Source organism: Anneissia japonica, unplaced genomic scaffold (assembly GCF_011630105.1).
Source record: "Anneissia japonica isolate Jap-2015-1 unplaced genomic scaffold, ASM1163010v1 scaffold288059_len961885_cov194, whole genome shotgun sequence".
Taxonomy (NCBI): Eukaryota; Metazoa; Echinodermata; class Crinoidea; order Comatulida; family Comatulidae; genus Anneissia; species Anneissia japonica.
Window position 1 is genome coordinate 719,353 of NW_022740566.1, and position 19,375 is coordinate 738,727.

Genomic DNA, 19,375 nt, shown 5'->3' on the forward strand with positions numbered 1-19,375 from the left:
CCCTGGATTGACCCTGGCGTGACCGAGATTGACATTTCCTCGTCGGCTGTCGACCAATCACAGTCGATGACGCCGTTGCATTTAGAGGTTCTTGAAGAAAAAAACCGACTCGCGCCTGGCGTGACCTCGATCTCAATCTACCTATCTCGATCCTGGCTCAGCACCCAGATTGACACTGGATTGACCCTGCCGTGACCGGGATTGATATTTCCTTGTCGGCTGTCGACCAATCACAGTCGATGACGCCGTTGCGTTTAGAAGTTCTTGAATAAAAAACCAGCAAGTTCTTCATGTGTGTATTATAATAAGATGCAATCATCAGTTGTCATTTATAAATGCACTTATCAATCCAAAAAACTAGCATCGCCATTACATCCGAGCCTAGGCCTAGATTAACGAAGTCGGGTGCATTTCGAACGCGATCTCAGATTCGTTGTAAAATTGAAATAATAAAAAGCATAGAATTGATCAGCATGTGTTCGTATTTGACTCCAAGGAAGTAAAGATCGGCGCGGGGCTGGTATTTTGATTGTGACGGCGCTCTATCAAAATTCAAGTAGTCTGACCGACCCAGAATCTTGAGCCTGGTTTGAAATTTCACCCGCAGTGAGTCAAGCCAGACTTGAGACTCTAGTAGCCCCGTTCATATCCAACTATGGCGAGATAATTTTAGTGGATGAGCTAGAAGATCTCGCCATAAGTTTGAGTATGACCGCTCAAGTATGGCGAGATGAAGGCCACAACTCGACTAAGCCCGTCGAGTAAATTTATGTCAACTAACTTCTTAATCCAGCCTAAAGCCAGTAAACAATTAAACAGCAGGTGGCCACAGGTCACGAATACACCAATCAAATTGAACTTCCATGCTTCCATGCTATCATAAACACCATTCAGAATTGACGCAGTCTCCTTGATCTGTGTACTGTACTTTAATTTCAACAAGTCTTATTTTGCAAATGATGGCTGAAAAGTCAGTAAAGAAACGCCATCTCTGGACGTATGCACAGGAATGTGATTTAATAGATATCTGGAGGGAACCAGAAATCGCCAAAAAAGTTGAAGATAAATTGTACCGTCAGAAGGCTGGTGTCCATGAAAGGATAGCAGAGAGAATGCGGGACTTAGGCCACAATAGCATAACATTGGCAGTTGTTGTGACAAAATTGAAAAATCTAAGAGCAGACCACAAGGCTATGAGAGACGTTTTTATTCGTGGGACGGGCAAGGGGTCGGCCAATGTAATAAGGGATGACCCGAAATCGGCATGCCCACACTAGCCCTACCACGCGCTAAACGAAATACTTGGGGGAAAACCCAGTGTAAACCCTCCAGCTGGACTCCTCGGCCAGTCTAATCAACCGCTGAGACCTAGGCCTAGCTTACGGCTATATTCTCGATCTAGCATAAACTAGTCGCGCGAAAATCAACAGTAATTACCCACCATGCGATTGTACTTCCTGTCTAATGATGTGTTTTCCGAATTTCTGGTAGTCAAAATATCTCGCTCTAACCTTAACGTCGAATGCGATTAGTGGATTTAATCCAATTAACTTGGCAAGTAGATCACCTACTTTATCTGGCTATAATCCCATATGAACCTAGCTAGTGTGACCGTAGCCTCAATGTTAAATCTGAGAGCAAAGATAACAAGAGTAAATTATCTTACCAAGGACACCAGGAAAGATCAGTGTTGGAAGATTATCGAAAAAAGGAAAATTACACTCATGACTCAATTTCGTACCTGTAGGCCACCCACGTTCTGCTGTACATAGTAACATTTAAAGCCCCATTCCCGGCAAAATTTCACTAAAAACTGACTTTTTTTAGAAAATATGCATTTGCATTACTCCAATTATTATAAATCATGGAAAAATATTGGCATGAATTTTAGTTTTACGCAAAAGAATAAAAAAAATGAGAAATACAGCCTATTTCTCATAAAATACTGTATTACCATTTTCTCAACGAATTCATCGTTACTAGGCAAATTCAGAGGTTGTAGATTGCATCCATTGGAATACTCTCGCTTTTATGTATACTTTATAGTCAATAAAGTGCGCCCTCTCTCGCATGAGATAAGTTTTTGTACTTCGCATCTCGCACAAATGCGCTCGTTCGGTTAGGCTGAGATATGTTTGTTTAAGTGTCAAAATCTCAGTCAGAATCAGTTTTTTAACAAATTTGAAATAATTCCTATGAAGTATTATATTTCACAAGTGTCAATACTAGCAACGGAAAATATCATGTCGGCCGTTTTTATGTGTGATAACAGAATCTAAATCGAGGTAAGGCTAGGCCTAGCCTAGCAGCGTTGGATAGGCTAATGTTTTCGGCGCCTACGATATTTCTTCTCACGACCTATCGCAAAATCAAACATATCATTATAACATTATACAAAAATTAAAAAATCAAATTTCAGTCTTATTTTACATTTTTTTCATTCTTAGGAATGTCTAAATTCAGTTAAACTAGCAATTCCGTATTATATTTATAAATCTTTATATCATTATACAAAAATTAGATTTTTCTTAAAAACTGAAATTTTGCCGGGAATGGGGCTTTAACTAAAATGTTAAACAAATACTTGAAATTCCTTTTAAAAATTGACACATATTATAAAGGTCAAAAGAAATATGATGAATAATACTAACATCTACAGGTATGTTGTGTTTTAAAAGTGTAGTCTCAATTTCCCTTAAATATAAATTTCAGAACAGGAAGGTAACTTGGCATTGATAGGAAACAGGTACATCCTTTTGGCATACAGTACTATATACCTGTGTAAATGTGATTTTAGGTTTTAAGAAGCTGCTTTGTTTATTATTAAACAAAAACAAGCTACAAAATTACTGTAATTCTATTTGTATAATCAGAAACTTGGTTACTGTACATCTGGCATTGCATAAATAAATTTATACATTTTTGGTATGTAGTATATAAAATGTTTTTTAATGGACATTTTGCTAACTGAAGGAACCAAATAAACTGGGAAACTTTTAATATAAAAATACATTACTTTGGAGATTGCAACGGAGGGATAATTGTGTGAAAATGTGACCCAAGGACGAATCCACTTCTTATTCAGTACATTCAGCACAATATAGATTCGACACAAATCCAACTTCGCTTCCATGTGAGTGCCAGATGACGCGATGCCGTTTGCTGATTGTCTGTGAGGGTCTGAATGGATCATTGGATGCATACGTGATGTGGCGTTTCTCCGTAGAATGTCATAGGCTGACGACCATCGGGCACAGTGAGTGCTGCCCTCAGTGACATACTTGATTTAAACATTACTACGCCATCGAAAGCTGCTATTGACACCAGTGGCGTATCCAAGGGGGGGCGTGGGGGGGCTTGCGCCCCCACCCCCCCATTTGAAATCTTCGAAGCAAAAAAAATTATACTAGGCTTATGCTTATGCTGTCACGGTTAACGTGTATTCGGGAATCTAAGAAGCAATATTTTTCAGTGGGCGTGGCCACCGAAAATAAATTCCACGCCCCCCACCCACCAGCCCCCCTCCCCCATTTTAATACTGCTAGATATGCCACTGATTGACACAGGCTGGATGTGACTTCAACAGTATCCAAAATAGCCTTAGGTTTCCAATCTCATACCACTGATTGATGCACGGAAATTACTGAAGAGACTTCACTCTACCTGTTTCATTACCACATAATAAGACGCTCATCATCAAGATATGTATATTATAATCCTTCAATTATATAATCCTTCATTAGAATTTGAAATGTGGATAATTAAAGCCGAGATTAACTCTTTCACAGACACGCTCTATGATATTAATAAAGCTGCTCACAAGTACTGTGATTGTCTTTTTGAACAAAAGTATATTGATTAAATTGGCGTTAATAATTGGATGTAGATGCAATGCTAGTCATTAGGGACAAGGACTGACCGCTGCAATCAGAACGCTGATAGGAAATTCATGTTATCATGACTACTAAGACAACATCAAGGTTCAAATATTCCAAAAAACAAAGTTAATTTGTTTTCAATGAGTATCACAACTTTATTGATTGTAATGTTTTAAGGCTGTTGCATAAAAATGAATCTAATTGATTATAAATAAAATAAATGAAAAAAAATCCACACTGAAATCTGTAATACCAATTCCTTTGCTGTGTTCCCGTGCACATACCCGTAGATAATTGTAATAATGTGTGTTGTTCCAGTCCCCACAGATACAAGTATTTAGTTACATTTAATCATTATGTATTTAAATTGCAAGAACTTTTTATGCTAAAGTTTTGATGGCCTTTTATAGAATTTATAGTTTTTTCATTATCAAACTGGCTATCTAACTAGATATAATATATATTTCAAGCCTGTATTCAATCCATTTACCTACATCATGTCGTTTCAACTATACTATGTAGCAAAAAAAAAAATCAATTTAAAAATCTGGACAGTCTTTCAAAACACCTGCTTCTGCATAATTTTCTTAGTAGCAAGGTTTTTGTGGCTTATACATATTAATCAGCAAGAGTGTTGCCTCCTACATGTATATTCACGCAATCTGGCCTTTTGGCCACAAGGTATATTGTCTAGATGTGTATAAGAGACAGCCATTTGGCTCCAGGGTTTTCCTGGTCTGTAGCAGCGTTGGACTTAAAAAACATTATTATAAGAAATTATATATCTGCTTAGTCAAAAAATCACTTCAGTATCAAATATTTATAACATTTTGATATAATATTTTTGATTAATGTACTGATTTTGTAATTACAACAATTTCAGCTTTATAGCTGCTCGTTGTAAATGTATGTTATATACAGGAATAAAAAAATAAATAATGAATAAATAAATAAATGAATAAATTTAAAAAAATAAAATAATTAATAAAAAACAATATAAAAGATGGCAATGTTGAATAAAACTTGTATTTGATCAGAACATTAAATTATCTTTAATATAGTTTTCATACAATATTTTATATTAGTTCAAGTGCTTAACAAGAACCCTCAAAGTTACAGTAGGTGGCCGTACATTGCACGAAATGATGTAATTCTGCAAAAAACAAATTCCAGAGAAAATAAGTACAGAAAACATGTCTCGTAGATGGAAATGGCTCGGACACATATTGAGAATGGAACAAAACAAAATCTGCTACACCGCATGAACTTGGAAACCTGTTGGGAAAAGAAGAGTTGGCCACCCCAAAACAACGTGGTGGAGGACTGTTGAAAAGGAAAGAGAATGTCTTGGATGGAAATATTGGAATGAATAAATAATAATATGTCGTTCTTATATAGCGCTTAAGGCCTTAACAAAGCCTCAAAGCCAGACATGTTGCAAATGACAGGGCAGGTTGGAAAGAGTATACTTCAGGCTTGTTGGCCACTTGGCCTGAAGATGATAGGTAAGGTAAGGGACAATATTTTATTCTGTACCTTGAACATCTACCTTTTGTACATCACGGTTTGTATGGGTCTGAGGAAGGAGGGGAAGGAATCTGGGTTCAATTTCTGTACACTTATTGATGTTCAATTGTACTCTATATTTGCGCCTTTGTTGCAAATAAATTTTAATTGACTTTCAATTTGCATAACTTCATGCTCAAAATAATACCATACTGATGGATACTTGATTTAAAACATGTAATAGCTTAGATTAGAAATTAGTTTGAAAAAAAGCAAGTCCAACAGGAATTATGTGATAAATAATTTACGATAATATGCAGACAGTCACAAACCAATCCATTAGTATACATGGTATAAATAAAGTGCGACGATTGATGCCAAAATTTATTTTATCCCATTTACTTATTGTATATGCATTCATATAGTACAGTAAGTTAAATATAACAAAAACAGTGAAATTTTATTGTTATTTATTTACTTTATAACTAGTAAAGTATTGATATCAACAGTGGAATACAAAGCAACTGACTGTGGCACAGCTCATTTGCATTCCTGCGTGCGGTAAACCGTCCTATTTTGCACGGGCCAGGGTATGCATAAAAAACAATTTAATTTTAATTTTAAAACAAGTACAATGTTTATAATTAAATTGTGTAATAGCAAATTGTTATTGCCTCTAGTGTAGAATCGAGTACATGTTGCATTGGAAGATCAATGATGTTTAAAAATCATGTTGCATCTGAATTGGATTTATACCGATCCTTTATTTCAAGTGATAGCGATACAATTCTCTGGCGATGTTGTTACTATTACCCCTGATCCTTGAATCCATAATTAGCAAACTAGCATAAAGTGCAACCTCCTCCATTCCCTGAGGATTATAGTCATGTTTACAATTTGATTGCATGCCTATATCAATGATAACAGGAAAGAAAAATGTCTATTGCGAATCTTTTCGCTCATGTAGAGGAAATTAAAAAAGCACTCAATTTTTTTCTTTTTGTGTTGCGCATATAAAGCTAGGCACTCACTGCATCGTAAGACCGCCGCACGATGAACTCAACTCCGCTCACTGTGAGAAATAGACGACGCGACGGCATCTGCTGATTGTCAGTGGTAGTCTGAACTGATCATCATTCAAAACGATCCGTCATCGCGTTGCGTTCCTTATAGAATCGAGTTGGCCGACGACCGTCGTGGACAGCAAGTGCTCTGCTTAAATTCGCTTAGTGGAAAACAGCTTTAAAATTTCTTGTCTGCAAATTAAATTACATTATAAAATATGACTACTCTCTGCCCGGAAGTATACTGTTGCATGAAATAGCGCCTCTATAGTGTAACGCACCAACTCGATTGACATGATTACATGTACAAAATATTGTTTTATCACATGTGGCTTTCAAATTCACTAAAAAAATGAGAATTGATTGATTAAATGCATAACTACATGGCCAGCACGAACCAAGGTGCGTGCACAGTTTCTCAGCTAATGTGTTTACAAACCAATTGTCACATACATGTTACATAAAGGTCAAAAGATCACTGCTTATAATTGTAAGGATTACTATTGCTATGCACTTTAAAATAATAATCAAAATTGAGGGGAAAAAACACAATGAGAATATGTAGAATTCTACCTCTCTATAAAGCCAACAATAACAGATTCCGAGAAAAGAAAATTAAAATACCTCAAAAATATTTTTTTTTCAAATTATATAGCTCATTTAAAAGAATCAAATAAATTATTAACTTCTACTATGAAACATAAGAAAATTACTTTCACTGATTTTCAGAAATTTTACTACAAAATCCTTATTTTGGCTGGTAATAAATTTAAGGATTTTGTAGTAAAATGTCTGAAAATCTGCGAAAACAATTTTTTTTCAATCTGTTTCTTGGTTGAAGCTAATTATTTATTTGTATATTTGAAATGAGCTATTCAAATATTTTATTTGAATTTTTGAGGTATTTTCCTGTCTTTTGACTGACAGTACATCTTTAAAACATACTGCCTCAATTCAATTTCAAAATTTTGAAGCCGTTTTAGCTGTCAATTTTACCAGTAAAAATAACTGACCAACCAGTAAAAATTGTGTGTTGGTAGAAGAAAAAAGCACATTATTAGGCCTAGGTTGACTAGGCTGCCCTTCTTTCAATAAACGAACATCATTCCTTTCCAGGCCTAAGCTATGATTACGTATTATTGTTTTTTGAAGCCATTTAAATCCACTTAAAATTGGTAATATCCGAAGTTGTGTGCGCTTAGCTGGCTATATATGGACAAATTTACCAGTAAAAATTTTTCAATTGGGAGAACACTGGAAATTCTGTTAAATTTGATTTTTTTTTTTGGTTTAAATACAGTCTGTGCACAGCTAAAATATTTTGAATTAATTAATATGTGTTTAAGTTAGCATTTAATCGATAAGTAGGAAAAGAAAAGAAATTAATTTACTATCTTTATATATTCTTTGTATAGATCATAAAATTGGCTGGTAATCATTCACCAATTTTCATAGTAAAATATTTGAAAATCAGGGAAACTGAATTTTAATCCGTGTCTCATTAAAAGTTCATAAATCTTGCATAAAAATTATTGCTCCTTTCTAATCTGTTGTATAGCCCCATTTCAGAGCAACTGAAGCTACATTAACGCCATAACATTACTACCGCAATATTCCTATTACGATGCATTCTGAAATAAAAGCAGGGCGCATTCCCACAATATTACTTTACTTAATAGTCTAAATAAAGATGGAGAATTGAACAGATGTTGAGATACATTACGGAGAACAGAACCGTTAGGATAAATAAAGACGGTGAATTGGGTAGATGTAGGAGCGTATCAAGTGTTTCGATTTGTCATCATTTAAATTATGTTACTGATACACATAGGAATTTACGGAATTGAAACTTTTATTTTTTGAGTACACAAATAGTAGAATTCTATAAATTATTACTGTAAGATCTAAGATGGTCATAAGCAACACTGGTTTGTGAAGAATGAAATAATTGAGTAATTGCTTTTATTTGATCATAATGGTTGGCTTGTGCAGTGTGCCAACCTTCGAGGAGAGTTGAAAAGTTTAGTGGTTGAGATGCTTGCCTTTTAATCACATGGTACTGGGTTCAATTCCTGCGACAACACAATTTTTTCTCATGGCTTAAACAACTCCATTGCTTAAGTTTCATAAAAAGAATTGGTTAATAAAGCATCGGCTATCCTGGAATTGACAAGTTACTTGCTTTTTGATGCGAATGAAAAAAAAAAACACCTGTAACCATCTTCTTTTTGAAAAGTAAAGCGCAAAGCCTGAAGTAAATAGCAGTCCCATCACCTAAAAATAAAAATTTATGTAGAAAATACAGCAGTACAAATGACAATAACAAGCCAAAGGTGCATGGCATGTGCAAATCGGTTTGACTTAACCTCATCATAATTATGTTCAAATTCATGAGTGCCGTTTTGTAAATATTTTCCTCTGAAATTTTTAAATAGATGAATATTATACTGTGGTTTTCCTATATTCCATTAAAAAAAAACCACATTAGGCAAAACATTATTTTGAAAGATTGTCAAAGAAGGGCAAACATTTTTTTTTATCATTTATCACAAAAAATAAAATTTGACTGACCACCACAAAAAATGCGAGTGCAAGACAAAAAAAGCCCTGCTTGATTAAAAAAGAAAGTCAATTGTTTGATACTTTAATCATTTTTTAGTAAAAATTCTACAAACAGCACAAACTGAATTTGTTTCGATCTGTTTCTCATTATAAATTTATAACATATTTGAAGGATGCAAAACGATTTGTTTTGGACAACAGTAAAATTAATTCATTGAATGCAGAGCTTTTTTTACTGCATAATCGCTTTCAACGCCGTCCAGCTGGAGTTTTTTGGATCGCCCATTCTTGACAAGGGTTGACGTTTCTGCATAACTTCCTAATGTAAATTAACTCTCATGGCCACGGGCCGGGAGGTATCATTTATTTTTATTTTCTCAATGAAAAAACGACTCACGATTTTGATATTTTTTATGAATTTCGGTCTTGTACGGCACGATTGTATAAAAAACGATCGGCTGAGGCCTAGCTACTAGGCCTAGCAAAGGCTAGAGGTTGCCTGTCGTAAGCCTAGGCCTAAAATTAAAAAAAAGGAATCCTTTTTTAAACTCGTATTTTTAACTAGTGTATATATACACTCACTACAGTATGAATATAAGTTATATGCAAAATCTGTCAAAAGAGACATGAAATCACAATTTATGTGGTAGATACTTCAGACAAAACACTTGCAAAAAAACATGGCTCGAGTCCTGTGTAAAGTATAGGACATAAGATTCCGTCGTGATTAGACCATTCAACAACGGGGCGTGCCGGTCACAACTTTTGTTCAATCAAACTCATTTTTAGATATTTTGAAAGCCAATAAAATTACGAGTCGATTGATAGGTTATATAACTCAAAACGATGTTATAGGGGCGCTACTTGCTTCCGAAGTGAAAATTTGTGTTCAAAACACGGTAAAATCACGGCCTTCATGCTGAAAACCACTTGTCTATTTTGACCTGTGCCAATTGATCAGAATACTTACTGTACTAAAGATTAGCATAATCATGTAGGTAATAAAATTTCCCACATTTTGGTAGGTTATATAACTTTATTATATAATTATGAGAATTTTTAGAGATTAAAAACAGCTAATTTTCATTGTTTTTGCGTTATTTACAGACGATCGTCCTGTTTATGTGGCACAAAACAAATCGTATTGAAAAATTCAATGGTTAATTATAAAATGTACCAGGTTTTACAGATTGCATCACAGACATAGTGACTTTAAATTACAATAGTATGAAGAATTACTCCAATTTGTCAATATAGTAGAACTGTCAGATTTTATTGTTAATAACCTTTATTTTCCTCAATGGTTTCTTCTAGAGAGCATCACATTTAAAACATCTGGAAAGGGATTGGATAATTTTAGATACTCTTGTTAGCTTTAGTGCTTACTGTATAAATATCTAAAAATAGATAAGCACAAGCATACAGTACATAGCTATGGGCTAAACATCTATCATTGCATAAGTTTTTTTTAATTAATCCCAGAAGCAGACTCTGCATGAAGCCCAAAATACTGGCCATGCTGCTAAAGTTGCTTAGTGTGACCTTTTACGTTATTTTGGGTTAAGCCCTCATCTGCTGTAAAGCCTTAATATAAATCCTGTCATATGCCAATTCTATTTAAACTCAATTTATCTCTGTTTTTCTGTCTGTTTCAATAGTATACAAAGAAAAGAAAAAGGGAAATATCGGTGAAAAAAATGAAGTATCAAAGTTCCTCAAGTAAGACCTTCCAGACATAAGCTTACATCCTACTTTTGAGGAGTTTTGCATGCACCCTTTAAATTGAGGAATCGACGACATCGCCAGAAAATCAGCACTTCACGAACTATACCTAACTCGCATTTTAATTCACAATGTTTGCATTAATTTTCTGTATTAAATGGACAGCAAAATACAATGTGTAGTAAACCAGTTCTTCTTGAAGTGGCTTCTTCCATCAAAGACCCCTGGGAATTTTCTTTAAAAAAAAAAAAAATTTATACCACAACAGGGAAAATGAGGTAGGTACAGGAAGTATTTAAGGAATGAAGGCAGAGGAACATCATTCACTTCTCTAGAAATGAAATTAAAAATGTATAGACTCTCAAAAATAACCAACCTAATAGTATTATTAGATTTTATACCCTTCAAGAAGGTAATAAAACTCACCTCAATAAATATTTGGTCTTGCTCTGAATATTAACAAAATTATCTTCTCAAGACTTCAGATGGAAATATATAATCTACAAAAAATGAGGAAAAAACAGTTTATATAGAATGCATAATCTACCAAAAAATGAAAAAAAAATCCAAATTTATAAGAAAATATTATTGTTAAGAACTTGGAGATGGATAATAGTCTGTCTCTTATACACATCTAGATGTGTATAAGAGACAGAAATATAGCAGTACAAATGAACACATCTGCCCTCATCTGCTGTAAAGCCTTAATATAAATCCTGCCATATGCCAATTCTATTTAAACTCAATTTATCTCTGTTTTTCTGTCTGTTTCAATAGTATACAAAGAAAAGAAAAAGGGAAATATCGGTGAAAAAAATGAAGTATCAAAGTTCCTCAAGTAAGACCTTCCAGACATAAGCTTACATCCTACTTTTGAGGAGTTTTGCATGCACCCTTTAAATTGAGGAATTGACGACATCGCCAGAAAATCAGCACTTCACGAACTATACCTAACTCGCATTTTAATTCACAATGTTTGCATTAATTTTCTGTATTAAATGGACAGCAAAATACAATGTGTAGTAAACCAGTTCTTCTTGAAGTGGCTTCTTCCATCAAAGACCCCTGGGAATTTTCTTTAAAAAAAAAAAAAATTTATACCACAACAGGGAAAATGAGGTAGGTACAGGAAGTATTTAAGGAATGAAGGCAGAGGAACATCATTCACTTCTCTAGAAATGAAATTAAAAATGTATAGACTCTCAAAAATAACCAACCTAATAGTATTATTAGATTTTATACCCTTCAAGAAGGTAATAAAACTTACCTCAATAAATATTTGGTCTTGCTCTGAATATTAACAAAATTATCTTCTGAAGACTTCAGATGGATATATATAATCTAAAAAAATGAGGAAAAAACAGTTTATATAGAATGCATAATCTAAAAAAAATCCAAATTTATAAGAAAATATTATTGTTAAGAACTTGGAGATGGATAATAGTCCATGACTCCATACCGAATAAATGATACATCCAATGATAAAAATTACGATACTCTGTGTTAATTGACATGTCGACAAGGACGCGAAGCCCCGCCCACAAAGTCACGAAAACCTTAGACAATGGTGGCTAGACTTACCGAGTCGGCAAAGATTTTCTTTGCTATCAACCTTTTTTAAGAAAGAGAATTCAGGGTAGGCGGTATGCAAATGAATCAAATATTCATAGTGTTAATCTATTTCATGGAACATGGCGAGGAAATTGTTGTAAAAGCCTCTGTTTTTCGCTCCCAAAGGAAGAGGAAAAAGCCGCATTCAGTCAACCTTGTTGTCGGCAAAAGCGAAGTCACTGATTCGCACTGCTCGTGTAAATTTTGGTACCTATAACCAAGCATAGACATCTAGGCCTAGTCACAAAGTCACGAAAACCTTAGACAATGGCGGCTAGACTTACCGAGTCAGCAAAGATTTTCTTTGCTATCAACCTTTTTAAAGAAAGAGAATTCAGGGTAGGCGGTATGCAAATGAATCATATATTCATAGTGTTAATCTATTTCATGGAACATGGCGGGGAAATTGTTGTAAAAGCCTCTGTTTTTCGCTCCCAAAGGAAGAGGAAAAAGCCGCATTCAGTCAACCTTGTTGTCGGCAAAAGCGAAGTCACTGATGCGCACTGCTCGTGTAAATCTGGGTATCTATAACCAAGCATAGACATCTAGGCCTAGGCTCACGTATGTTTCGCGTTCAAACCAGCTGTCTAAAGGAAATTAAAATGTCCGAGAAAAAGTTTTGATCACGTGACGTTCGCTGATTATTCGGTTTATCTGTTAATCAAATCTCGTCGAGATGTGAATTACGACAGAAGAGAAAGGTACAAATTTCTATTTGACTGAGATCCATAGAAACTAAATAGTTTCTATGGAAATATGCTGATAGGTTTAATGGATTGCTGTAGTACAGAAAATACACTTTACAGGTAAATAACATTTATAATTTCTGTGCTTCTGTATGCATAAGATAGCATGTAGTAGATGTACCTTCATGGGGATGCAGCATGGTAATGAGAACATGGCGATGGGAATAGGAGCATGGCAATGGGAGCATGAGATGAGAACACGGGTATGGGAGCAAGGGAATGGGAACATGGGGGACTGGAACCATGGGGATGGAAGCATGGGGATAGAAGCATGGGGCTGGGAACATGGAGATGGGAACATGGAGATGGGAGCATGGAGAGGGGAACATGGGGATGGGAGAAGGGAATGGGAGCATGGAGATGTGAGCATGGAGATTGGTACATGGAGATAGGAATATGGAAATAGGAGTATGGGGATAGGAGCAGAGGCTGGGAACATGGAGATGGGAGCATGGAGATGGGAGCATGGAGATGGGAGCATGAAGATGAGAGCATGGGAATAGGAGTATGGGGATAGGAGCAAGAGGATGGGAGCATGGAAATTGGATCATCGAGATGGGAGCTTGAAGAATGAAGCATGGGGCTAGGAGCACGGAAACAGGAGCATGGAGATGCAAACACGGGGATGGGAGCATGAGAATGGGAACATAGGGAAGGGAACATGAGGATGGGAGCCCAGTTGCATATCTAGGGGTGCAGGAAGAGGGCGCAGCTCCCCTCCCCCTGTGGTCAAGTAGTTAAAAATCACACTGTGGGAGCCTGGAGATGGGAGCAATGAGATGGGAGCAATGAGATGGGAGCAAGGAGATGGGAGCAATGAGATGGAGCAATGAGATGGGAGCAAGGAAGTGGGAGCATGGAGATGAGAGCAAGGGGATGGGAGCATGGGACTGGGAACATGGGACTGGGAACATGGGATATGAGAGCATGGGATATTGGAGCATGGGACTGGGAACATGGGAATGGGAAGACTGGAAGCATAGGGATGGAAGCATGGGACTGGGAGCATGGGGATGGAACATGGGATATGGGAGCATGGGGATGGGAACATGGGATATGGGAGCATGGGACTAGGAGCATGATGATGGGATCATGAGGCATAAGCTTCCTGTTGGAAAGGCAGAGCGCAAATCCAACATCAAAAATTCATTTGATGTTCTTCCTTTCCTTTTCGGGTAGCACTAGCAGTAAATCTTGATCAAAGATAGAAAATTGGAACTACTACGGTACATATCCTTTCAGCTCCTTTATGAATGTTATTAGCAAAAATGAGAGCAATATATGCTGGAACCAAGTCATTGAACCACAATTAGCGGTCAAACATGCTACATCTTGATTTCTCAATGCGCTTCGATAATGAATATTTATTTGTTACTTTATACAATGATTCAATGGAGATTATCTTTAGGTATTTAACATTTAAAAAGCAGCAAGTATCATCTGTGACATCTATCCAATTTGTAAGCATTTTTACAAGGAGGTGCCTGGCAGCAACAATTAAAGATTTGAATGAACTTAGGCAGGCATCACAGAATCAAATTTTTCTTCTTTCAACAGTGATTTGCAACAGTAATGTACATCAGCAAGAATAATTTTGTGCTCAACAACTTCGCTTTACAAACCAACATCAAACTTGTCTTTTAATAAATTCATCAAATTCGGTCTTACCTTGATAACAATATCATATGAAATATAACAGATTTAACAAAGAACATATAATATTATTCTTTTTATCTAATGACTCAACATTTACATGTTAAAAAAAAACATCTCACATTTTTCTGCTTAGATTATAAATTCACAAGAAATTGTTCTCTTATTTCTATCACCAACATAATTTTAATCCCACTTGTCAACGTTACTTTTCAATACAATTAATGCACATATTATGAGCAGTGTGATATACAGATTTTGTTTTAAATGTTATAAACACTGATTCAGACATAAAACATATATATTTCATGAATTCTTTGGTCGAACCTTACACTAAGTGAATATGGCTGCAATTCTATCCAATTCATCATAAATTATGAGCTGTGATGTTCTGGTCAAGATGCCTACCTTCTAACTCCAAGGTCTTTGGTTCAACCAAGGTAAATATTTAAGGGTTTTTCTTCGCAAACACTGCCACAAAAGTTTGTTCAGTATTAGTAAGTTACCACCGCTCCACTCCCAATCCCTCATTTTATTGCAAATTACTTATTACAAATTTTATTAGGCCCAATATTAAAAAAAAATAAGTTTATTTTATTTTATTTTTATTTCAACAATATTTTGTGAGGGTGGTCCATCCAGCCTGAGCCGATCAATTGGGACCCTCAGTACATACAATTAAAACATAAAAAATATAAAATAAAAAAAAAAATCAAACTTGATCTTTAACATAAGCAAATTAATTAAATTAAACCAGGAAAAAATTAATAATAATACTAAAAATCTGAAAAATCTGAAAAAAAACATATATAGGCCTACAGTATAAAAATTATATAAAATAATGATAAAAATAAACAAAAATTTAAAAAAATTGACATATTGGACAGAATAATAATTGAAATAAAAAATAAATCAAAAGAATTAATGAGAAGATAATTAACAAAAATAGGAAAATTATAAAAGATTAGAAAAGATAAATAATTTACAATTTAAAACAGAACAAAATCACGATTAAAAATATTGCAACAAAAAGAGATGGCCACAGGGAAAATTACACAAGATTGGATGAAAGATAGCTAAGAAGGTTGGATTTGAAAAAAGAGAAAGTAGAACGGACAATCGGTGGAAGAAATCACCCTCCATGTACGTTTTCTATGGTATTAAAAAAAAAACCCCATTTTTAATTCTTTTCACATTTTTAGTAAATAGTATACAAATATTGCTGGGTTGAGGGGCATGGTTCAAGTCATAGTCCGAGGTGATCTGGAGGCTGTAATAGTACAGCCTCCCGATCACCAAGGGCTATATGTATAATTTGAACTATGACCTGACTAAAATCCCAGTAAATATTTGTTTTATATACTACTACATAGATTCCCCGTTCTTGAGTCATGAAGGAATGTAGGCTAGGGCTTAGGCCTCCTAGAGCACTTCGCTAGCGCTTTATCGAGGCCTGCATTTGATAACTCTGTATTAAATCACAGTTTATGGCTTCAAGATACTCTTCAAATATTCAAACGGCATACTTAACTTGTTTTTTTCGCATTATCACTGGCTGCTGAACTCATGTTCATTAACCAGTTTAAAACTCGAACACTCTCCATTGTTATTCCTAGCCTACCAGTACGCAGCGTCCAGCAAAAGAAGTACGGTCTCAACAATAGGCTTAGTATAATGGTCTACATCGCGAATTGCGAGAGTGCAAAACAAAAGACTATTACCGGCTAGCCGGCCATGACTGAAACTACTGCCCGGCTTTTAAGCAATCAAATGCCTGGAATCTATATAAATAGTAGATTGTTTGTATTATAATAGGATAATAAACTAATAATTTTTTATTGGGCCTTATAACTACCTAAAAAACCTGAATAATTAAAAGGTAGGAAAAACTCATTTTCAATTTGCACTGTCTTTAAATTAATGTATCGTGGGACAAAACAGATCAACTTATAATGATGATCCAAATGGGGTGAATGGGGAGGGGGGAAATAGAGTAAAACTGTAAAATGATGTTTAAGAGACAAAATATTTTTATTTATTGTTGGGTAAATAATAATGAAACAGTAGTATTATTTGCCAACCACTCACCAAAAATTTAAAGTGTAGCCTTTTGGGGAACCAATGTCATTTTTCAATTTTTGTAGTGCATTTTTAATGCTACTAATAACAGAATTTAATTATTTCAACAAAGTTTCTCATTGCAAGTTGATTACTTTCTTGATACTTTAATCACAGATGCTTAATCCTAAATATGCAATACAACTTTAATTTTTAATTGAATTCTTGAGCACTTTTCCCCAGAATTTATCTGGAACATTATACTATGTCTTTAAGATACAAGATCAATTGACTAGCCATAAAACATGTCAACGGTCCAGGCTTCATTTCTTATCACTAAAACTCAGCGCAAAAAAAATTTTAAAGGTTGTCTAATTGTGTGTAGTAACTACACAAGTGCATTAGGCCAAGTAAACAAAAAAGGAGAATAAGGGCACTTTTTCCCCTTTTGAGATGGCAAATCCAAGAATGTCAATGGGAAACAGCTACTACTTTCTCACTTTAAAAAAGTGTACACATTGAAAACAAATAAAAGTACTAGATAAGATTCATACCATGTATCCCCAACATTGAGAGAAATTTTACTGATTGTGAATTAGCAAAAATGTTCATACATTTTGTAAAATAAAGGAAATATAGAAGGAAAAAAAATGGTGAGGCAGAGAAAATGAATGCGCGAAGGGACGAGAAACTAGTAATTTTTTATTTGGCCTTAAGAAGAGACCCAGGGGCAGATCCAGAGATGTCTAAAAGGGGGCCGAAAGTGGGTCTGATCGAGATAATACTACCCTAGAGGGTCTGGGGCATGCCCCCACAAAATTTCTAGAGGCCTGGATATAAGGTTTTGGGCGATCAATTTTTTTTTCTCTTTATTTATTTATTTTTTTTCTTTTTTTACATTCCAAAAGGGAGAGACCCCCCCCCCCCGCAAATCTGCCTCTGAGACCAATACCACTCTAATCCAGGTACTATCAATATTCACAATCAATATTTATTACATCATGGAAATAATCAGAAGTACACAGTGACTACATATAATTTTATTATGTGCTTTTGGGTTCGAATCCAAATGAAATTATTTTTACAGTTTTCTCAATTTACAAGGTTTTTAAACTTTATAATGCTGTAAATTAAAAAAAATATATTTCAATTATTATTTGGATTATATTTGATCATTGTCGTAATATTCACATCATAACTCAGCTTACCACAGCTCTCATAAGGTTAAATCTATGTGCGTATTGTGCTAAAATAATGAATTTATATTCAAGAATTTACCATAAAATTATTATCCACTAGACCGACAAATAAACAGTGCCAAAAATGCTCCTATTTTGTAATAAATTGCACTATTTTGAAAACGGGGGTTCGTTTTCTGGTTAAGGGGGTTCGCTGGCAAAAGGGGGGTTCGCTGAAAAAGGGGGATTCGCCCGAACCCCTAAAAACCCCCCTGGCTACGGGCCTGCCTACACTTTTTGAACTGAGTATCTACACTAGTAATTTTAAGTCTTATTACTGCTTGTGTTCATATTCTTAATAGTGAGCTTTTGCAAATGCAGCACAGACATAGTCTAGGACTAAAAGCAATGAACTGTGACTGTCCTTGATACTCGTCTGCGTTTTGATCATTCGCAGTTTCGCAATTCAAGAACGAACAGTAGCGCCGTCGGTTAAGCTGAAGTACGCCCATATTTTTAGGTATCCTTAAAGAGCGCTGACTGGCTGCTTGAGTTAGTCGTTTGTGATTCTCCACGGACGATAATTTAGCCAAAAACAGTTCGTGAATTTACCAATAACGAGAAGCTGCGGGGGTCGTGCATGCGCAGATCGATTTTCGTATCAGATTACCGTCCTTGAGTGCGTCTGTCGTTGATGTAAAAGCTCACTAATATTTTTATAGGGCTTCACTATTCTTTCCCAAAGCTGGGCACTCACTGCATTGTACAACTGTCCCACGATGTGTGTTACAATGGTCATACGATCGTCGTACAATAAATCAAAATCTGCTTCCTGTAAGCGCTAAACCACGCAACACCGTCTGCTGATTGTCGGTGGTCGTCATAGAATCGTGTCAGCCGACGACTGTCGGGCACAGGGTTTAGAGAACTAAAATGAGGATCGAGAAGATTCCACCACCTTATTAATACAATGACAAAAAAGGATGAAGCCAATGAAGAGTATGCAATCTATTAAGGAAATCAATTGTTTATATGGACATGAGGAATATATTATAATATTTTAGTTTCATACTTCCTTTTAGTTCATGGGAAAAATGGTCAAGAAATATACCTACCATGAATGGATCAAGTGATAATAAAGGAAACTAAAGACCAGGATCAGAAAATGTGTACTATAGCTATACAATGAAAATTACTATCATTCCTAAACGATACAATGCAATCATTAGGCCATAGAGAGAGACAATGATTGTATTTCAAGCTTTTCTTTGAAATTTCCTACTTCAATGATCAAATAAAAAGCAAACACATGTACCTACTGTAGCTACTGAAATATTATTATTGCACCAACTGCTTCTCCATATTTTGGCTAAATTAATCAAAATTAATCACCCCTC

General features: G+C 35.3%; 1 protein-coding gene across 1 annotated transcript in view; it reads right to left on the reverse strand.

Annotated features, from left to right (window-relative positions):
* Positions 1-19,375, reverse strand: part of LOC117118247 (neurocalcin homolog) — a 67,565-nt gene that overhangs the window by 29,401 nt on the left and 18,789 nt on the right. Inside the window, exon 2 of the mRNA XM_033262776.1 lies at positions 11,159-11,232. The gene's annotated coding sequence lies outside the window, so the exon portion shown is untranslated. The remainder of the gene's footprint in view (positions 1-11,158; positions 11,233-19,375) is intronic.